The following is a 7,015-nucleotide window of genomic DNA, read 5'->3' as shown; positions in this document are numbered from 1 at the left end:
AAGGGCCCACACTCAGACTAGCACAGGCACTGACCAATCAGAATGACGCTGTCAGTAACAGGGCAGCGGCTGGAGTAGGGATAGGGTGGCCCAGCGGATCCCGTAGGAGGGGCTAGGGTGACGGGGGCAGGGCAGGAGGCAGGCATGTGCAGAGGTACTGACTGGTTCAGATATATTTCAGTATTTTAATAGCTGGCATGGCCTTCCTAGTGCATCAGTTCTGCTGTCACAAAAAATAAACTTGGGTGAGTAACTAGGAAAATATATTTCAGCTCTGTTAGGTTTTCAACAAAGGGAGCCCATAGGATCGGATTTACATGTTAGAAAGGGCGCTCTGTCAATCCTCCTGTAAACTGGGATGACCGTACCCACCTTTACGTAAGGATGAGGTAAAGATGAAATGAGATAAACCCATGCAGTGTGCATGGGCGGGAAAGTTGTTAAAATTATTGGTGTTATCATTTGTATTATACAAATGGCACAGTATATGCTTCCAGGTATGGTTTTGGAGATCACACAGATCTGAATTTTAAGGCCAGTTTTCTGTGTATAAGTTGTAAAATTGAAGCTACTCAACCTCTGTGAGCCTCAGTTTCCCTGTCTGTAAAATAAAGACCACAGTGTGCTGCAATGGGTTTGTTGTAATACTGTGAACACTGTCTCACACATAGGAAGTAATCTATAGACGAGTCCATTAATATTATTTCTGATGATGATGATGGTAAAAGAAGAGACACAGTCTATCAGAACCTGAAGGCCTTTAGACATTACCTGGTTCTGCTGTGGTCTGGAGAAATGTGACATGGGACTGACCTCCTGAGGGGTCCACTGAGGCATGAGAAGGCCAATGGGCCTTCAGCTGGGATGGCTTTCTTCACTTTGCTGAGTCCTGGGACTTAGTGACCTTGTGACCTGTGTGACCGCAGCTGACCTTGGGACTTTGCAAGACGTTGGTGCCACACACGCCTTTCATGACTTGATCAGCTTGTCAATTGTTGCTCATCGCTGACAACTCCATTCTTCGTATGTGTGTTGTGTCAGCAGCCTCCCTGAAACCTGGGCTCCTAGTAACTTTGGAGCAAGGGGAGGAGCGGGGAGGGCATCATGGAGCCTCTTCTCTGCTGGACACAGCAGTAGCCTGGCTGGCTTACCCAGGTCAGGGCTGCCCTGGCCCCGTCACCTGAGAAACATCCTCTCCATGTTGTGAGGTCTGTGTAGACGCTGCCTTAAAGTTAGAGGCAGAAACTGAGTCAAGACAAGGCCTCCTAGTTCCCCAGGTACCAAGGTTACAGGAACTTATTGCTCCTTTTGGGGCTGGTGAAGGAGGTGGAGGCTGATGGCCCACAAGGTGTTCAGGTGGTTCTCAGAGAATAGTGGGTTTCAGAAGTCAGATCATGAGATGCTAAAGATAGCAGGTACTTCTATGGCCTTCACATTGTGTCAGTCACCACTCTAAGCAACTGACATGTGTTAATGCCTATAATTTTCCCAAGAACCTCTGAGGTAGGTACTATTATAATCCCCATTTTACATTTGAGGAAACGCAGATACAGAATAGCCCAGGGATCTCAGAAGCCCACAGCCCGGGCACACGAGGGAACTGGAATTAGATCCAGGTGACCAGGCCCTGGAGTCTGCTCTGCGTCCTCTGTTGGAGGATCGGCTCGAAGGACAAGGCCCCTTCCTTCCCCAGAGTGAGATCTGGGCCACGTGTTGGGAAACTGAAAGCATGGGCATTTCTTCGGCACAGGAAGCCCTGGAGCTCCGCGCGGGGCTGGGCGGCTTGAGAAGCGGCTTACTCTGCATTCCACGGCGGCCATGCGCGGTTGCCTGGAGAGCCTCTGGGGAGCATCATTAATCACGGCGTGGCCCCTCATGGGGACTGGCCCCACCCGCCCTGCCCCTCCTCGCTCACTTGCCGAATTCTCACTGAGAAAGGGAGAGTGGCCTTCCCTTGAAGGGTGGGCTCCTGGCCTCCCACGGGTGTGTAGTTGGAACCAACTCTGCCCTAAAGTTGATCTTTAAGGTTTTTCTGTGTTCTTGCCAGGGGCTTGGGTCCACGAGGCCCAGTCGTGGGCTATGGATGGGATGAGACGTATGAAACCCAGGCCTGGCCCAGGGCACGCACAGGCCACACGGCCAGGAGCCAAGAGGGCAGGCTCATGGGAGCACCAGGGGCCCTGAGGGTTGGGGCACTGGGTCAGAGAAGGCTTCCCAGAGGAGGGGGAATCTGGGAGCTTTGTGGCAAAGGGGTGAGCAGACAGGTGTGGCCTGCTACTGGGAAAAGGGTGGGAGTGACAGGGGCTGCTGGCAAAGCCCTTGGGGCCACGTTTGTTGAGCCCTTTTCCTCCCGGGTCAGGAGGGCTGAGACCCCTCGTGGTGCTGGGCCACAGGGCCCCATCATGCAGGCTCCGGTATTCACCCCTGTGTACTGGCCTCACCCCTCTGTGCGCCCCACGGGGCAGGGCCCAGAACACATGGGCAGCACTTAGAGGAACAAAGGAACTAAGGACAAGTAACCGGGTGATTCCCCAGCAGAGCCTGCCTGCAGCAGAAGCCCGGGCCAAGCCTGGAGGACATAAGCATGGTCTTCCTTCACCTTAGCTGTGTGCCTCTCCGGCCCGCCTGAGCCCAGGATTCGTGTATGGGGCAGCTGCCCCTGAGGGTGCTGCGTTCTCCTCCAGGGTACCACCCTCAGCCCAGGCACCTGGCCGGGGGCCCTGGGGAGCCGTCAGCGCCCTTCCCCCTTACACCCTGTCACCAGGCAGGACTGGGGGAGATGCCGGGCAGTGTCAGCAGGGGGCCTCAGCCCTGATCAGTTCCCCTTACTCATTGGTTTTGGGGGGCGGGGAACACCCTCGGCCCTACCTTGGTTTAGACTGACCTCAAAGCAAACGCAGTGGCGTTTCTTGGGAGCCAGGCCACGGAAGTAAGAAGGCTTCTCCCTCATCGCCAAGGGAACACCACGGAAAATTCAGGGCCGGCCTCTTGCCGTCCTCTCCACATCTCTAGCAGAGGGGTCATCAGGAATTACATACCCTGAAGACCTTTAAGTTTGATTTTCTGTCTGTGGGCAGCTGGGAAAGCCTGTGGAGAGTGTGCCCACGGGCGACAGGCTCCTTCCTCCCCGCCCTGAGTAGGTCTCAGTCAAGCCCAATGACCCCGCCCCTGCCAGGCTGGTGGCATGGGGAGCGGTGGCTTGGTTCTCAGGGGTCGGTGGGCCTTGAAACGTAACCTCTCCCGGGGCCGTTTTATATTCTCACCTCCAGCTTTATGTTTCGTTCAGAACTGTTCCCATTATACTTTAGCACTTAATTCAACAGCCACAGAAAATACGCTCTTTTTACTTTTTTCATCTTTTTGACCTAAGATCATGTTGGTGCCAGTTTCCTTTAAAATAATTCATGACCTGTAGGCCGCTGGTGTGAAATCCCAGTGGTAGCACCCACTGACCCTCTCTCTGTAATTCCTTGGCCTCCCCTCGCTCACCCTCTCCTCGGGGAGGCTTGGCCTCTGTGTTTAGACACTAATGTTTTTTCTCACACATTCATTGTGCGGCTTTCCTTAATTTGGTGTCCCGCTGGGCAGCAGCGGGAGGCCACTCAAACATCATGTCAGTGATCTCAAAACTGAACCCCAGGGCTTTCTTCTGCCAGCGGCCCGAGCAGATGTGTGGCACACTTTATTAACTCAAGTACCCACGAGTTGAAAATTTCATTAGTTTGAGGGGAGGGCTAAGTCCCATCCAGAGACCTGGTCTGGACAGATTCTTTGTGTCAACCTGACCCCTAGCAAAACGGATTATTGTTCTAAGTGAGACAAGTGACCTAATGTTCTGCCTGTTACGCACACATGGTCTGTAACCTTTTAAAATATGAGTGTGGGAAAACAGCGCATTCTGCCACATCCCTGACTGCAAATTCCTGACAGGTGGCAGCCGGGCTCTTAGCAACGCCACCAGGAGCCTGGAATTATCCAGGGGCCACGGTGCTTCCCTTAGGGCAGGTACAGGCCGGGTCCAGAGAAAGGAAGGGGGAACCTTGGCCTCCAGTGCTCCTGAGACAGACCAGGTGCGGCCTTAGCCTGGGGCACAGGACGGACCCCTCCTAAGCTCCCTCACCCTGGGTCCTGCTTTCCAGAAGCACTGGGGGAGCTCTGCCAGGGAGCATGGGAGACTAGCAGGGGAGCGCCGGTTGGTTTGCTGTGTAAGAGAGTTTCCTAAGGCTCCGTGCTGGGTGCTGGGCGCAGCCACGTCCCTGCACAAACCCATCTGCTCGCCTGCGTCTCCCGCCCCCATCTAAGTGACCTCATGTTCTACCTGTTAGGTGTCCATGGTCTGTATCCTTCCAAAACCCGAGTGTGGGGGGCACAGCACCTCCTGCCTCCTCTCTGACCACAGATTCCTGCCCAGTGGCAGCCGGGCCCTGGGGGAGAAAGGGCATGGTGAGTTCAGCATCTCCTGAGGTTCCCTAGCAAGGCCATGAACTGGGGCCCACGTGGACGTGGTGACCCCGCCGTGGCCTGGTGTGGTGGAGGCAACGGTCTGTCGGTCCGGAGGAGAGGATGGATGAACAACCAGTCGGGCAGTGGGTACGGTCTGCATTTCATGATGTGGCTGGAGTGGGGAGGCAGATCTGACCACGGGGCCCGCAGAGAAGGAATTGAGCAAGGCTTGTACAGGCAGAGGAGTGGGCGAGGTGGGGGCCTGGGAAGGAAGGCCACAAGGTGTTGGTCTTGGTTGGAGTTTCGGAGGTTCTGAGAGGTGGCTGTGATCATCTACGGTGTGCTTGCCCTGGACTGTGTTTCCGGCTCAGAGACAGGGCAGTTCCTGGGCAGAGAGAGATACCCATGTGGAGTCCTCGGCAACCTTTCTGGTGGCACTGAGTTCTCCAGTGGGGCCCGTCGAGGGCGTCCACCTGTTGACAATTTCAGCTTTGGTGGCTGCATGCCTGGAGACCTAGGCCACAGCCCCTAGGCCTGGGCTTGTCCCTCCCCAGAGGCTCTGTGACCTGGCCTCCCAGGGAGCTGGGGAGAGGGCGGCCATGGCCCCTACCTTCTGACAGACACAAAGCAGAGCTGGTTGTAAAAACTTAATTAAATGAAATATTTTAACAAGAAATTCCAAGAACAGAATGCCCTGCTCGTAAGCAAGCCCTCACAGAAATAAAAGATGACAGGAAGCGTGTGTTCTGTCCGACAAGAGAAAGTTTCTGCGGGAATCAAGATGGTGCAGAGAAGCAGCCTTGCTGGGCGGGCCGGTGAGCCAGGCCCGTTCCTGGGTCAGAGCCGGCAGGGGAGGGCTCAGCCCTCCGGGAGAGCCTGCACCATCCTTCACCGCATCAACACACGTTACTCAGCATCTCCTTGTGTGCCAGGCCGTGGGCAGGCTGAGTGTGCCATGCCTTCAGCGGGCACCGGTGTTTCCGTGCTCCTGTGAGAGGGATTTTTATAAGATGCAGAAATGGAGGCTCAGGGAAGTTACGTGACCTCCCAGACTTAGGTCAGAGGTGCGAGTGAGGATGAGCTGGGACCAGAACCCAGACCACTTGACTCCCAAGTCCAGTCTGCTTTCCACCTGACCTGCCCTTTCCACCACAAAGAAATTGCTGGCTGGCCGGAAGCAGGGCCGCTTCCAGGGCTGGGGTGTGTCGTCATTCCTTCTCTTGGGGGAGTACAACCAAGCTCTGTGCCCTCACTGAGCTGAGGGGAGTAGGGAACCTCGTCTGTACTCTGAGAAGAGGGCCCCAGGCCGGTACTGCTGAGGTGTCACAGCGAGACCAGCCTGTGTCAGGCCCAGAGGACGCATCATACGATGGAGACAGTGGGGCTGCATTGTGGGCAGACAGGTAGTCAAGACTTAGGGAACTCAGGAGAGGGGGCCGGCGGAGCCCGCGCTCTAGGTGAGAGAGGAGGCTGGATCCGCTGACGGACTCCCCAGGGTAACCTTGCCCTCATGTATGTGCCGGTGATGATGACGTGGCAGGAAACACCTCCTGCCTCCGTGTCAGACTGGGACCTCTGTGAGGAAAATGCACCATATGTACAAACCAAGTGACCGGCCTGATTTCTCAATTGGATTTTTCCTAGAATAGAAGTATTTCTGTAACAGTAGAAACAAATCCTCCCTGATGTTACCTGGTATATTTACTGCACACTGTCTTCCAGTGCCTTCCAGTGGCCTCAGTAGGACGTGGCTGGGTACCACCCTGATTGAAGAAAACTCCATAAAACTCTGAAAACTGCGAAGAACATTCATTTTAGGGAGAATGTTTCATAGGATAAGAGGAAACTGCTTTACGAGAATCTTCCCATCAGATTCTCTTATATTGTACATTTCAAACATTCTTTGGCAACATCAGCTACTGAAATGTTATTTTAAAGACACTTATTTCCCTTTATTTTCCCTTCATTATTTAATTTATTTATTTATGTGGCCACGCCATGCGGCGTGTGGGATCGAACCTGTGCCTCCTGAAGTGGAAATGCAGAGTCTTAACCACTGGATCGCCAGGGAAGTCCCTCAGATATTCTTTGATTTATCAAAGTGAACGCTCACATTTTCTTGGACCTAGTAAATGTGTAAAGTGAATCAGGGATGTGATTGGCTTAGAAATCACCTTCCAATGTAAGTGACTATTTTGCAGCAGAAAAATCGCCTGCAAATTCTATCCTCCGCTCTCTCCTACCTGTTTCCTTCCCTTAGACACCAAAAGGGAATGCAGAGAATATTCTTTTTTTTTTTTTTAGAATTTTTAAAAAAATATTTATTTTTTATTTATTAATTTTGGCTGCGCTGGGTCTTCATTTCTGCACGCGGGCGTTCTCTAGTTGTGGTGAGTGGGGGCTACTCTTCATTGCAGTGCGTGGGCCTCTCACTGCAGTGACCTCTCTTGTTGCGGAGCACGGGCTCCAGGTGCGTGGGCTTCAGTAGTTGCGGCATGCAGGCTCAGTATTTGTGGCACGCAGGCTCAGTAGTTGTGGCTCACGGACTGTAGAGTGCAGGCTCAGTAGTTGT

Source organism: Pseudorca crassidens, chromosome 14 (genome assembly GCF_039906515.1).
Source record: "Pseudorca crassidens isolate mPseCra1 chromosome 14, mPseCra1.hap1, whole genome shotgun sequence".
Taxonomy (NCBI): domain Eukaryota; kingdom Metazoa; phylum Chordata; class Mammalia; order Artiodactyla; family Delphinidae; genus Pseudorca; species Pseudorca crassidens.
This window is presented reverse-complemented; position numbering follows the sequence as displayed.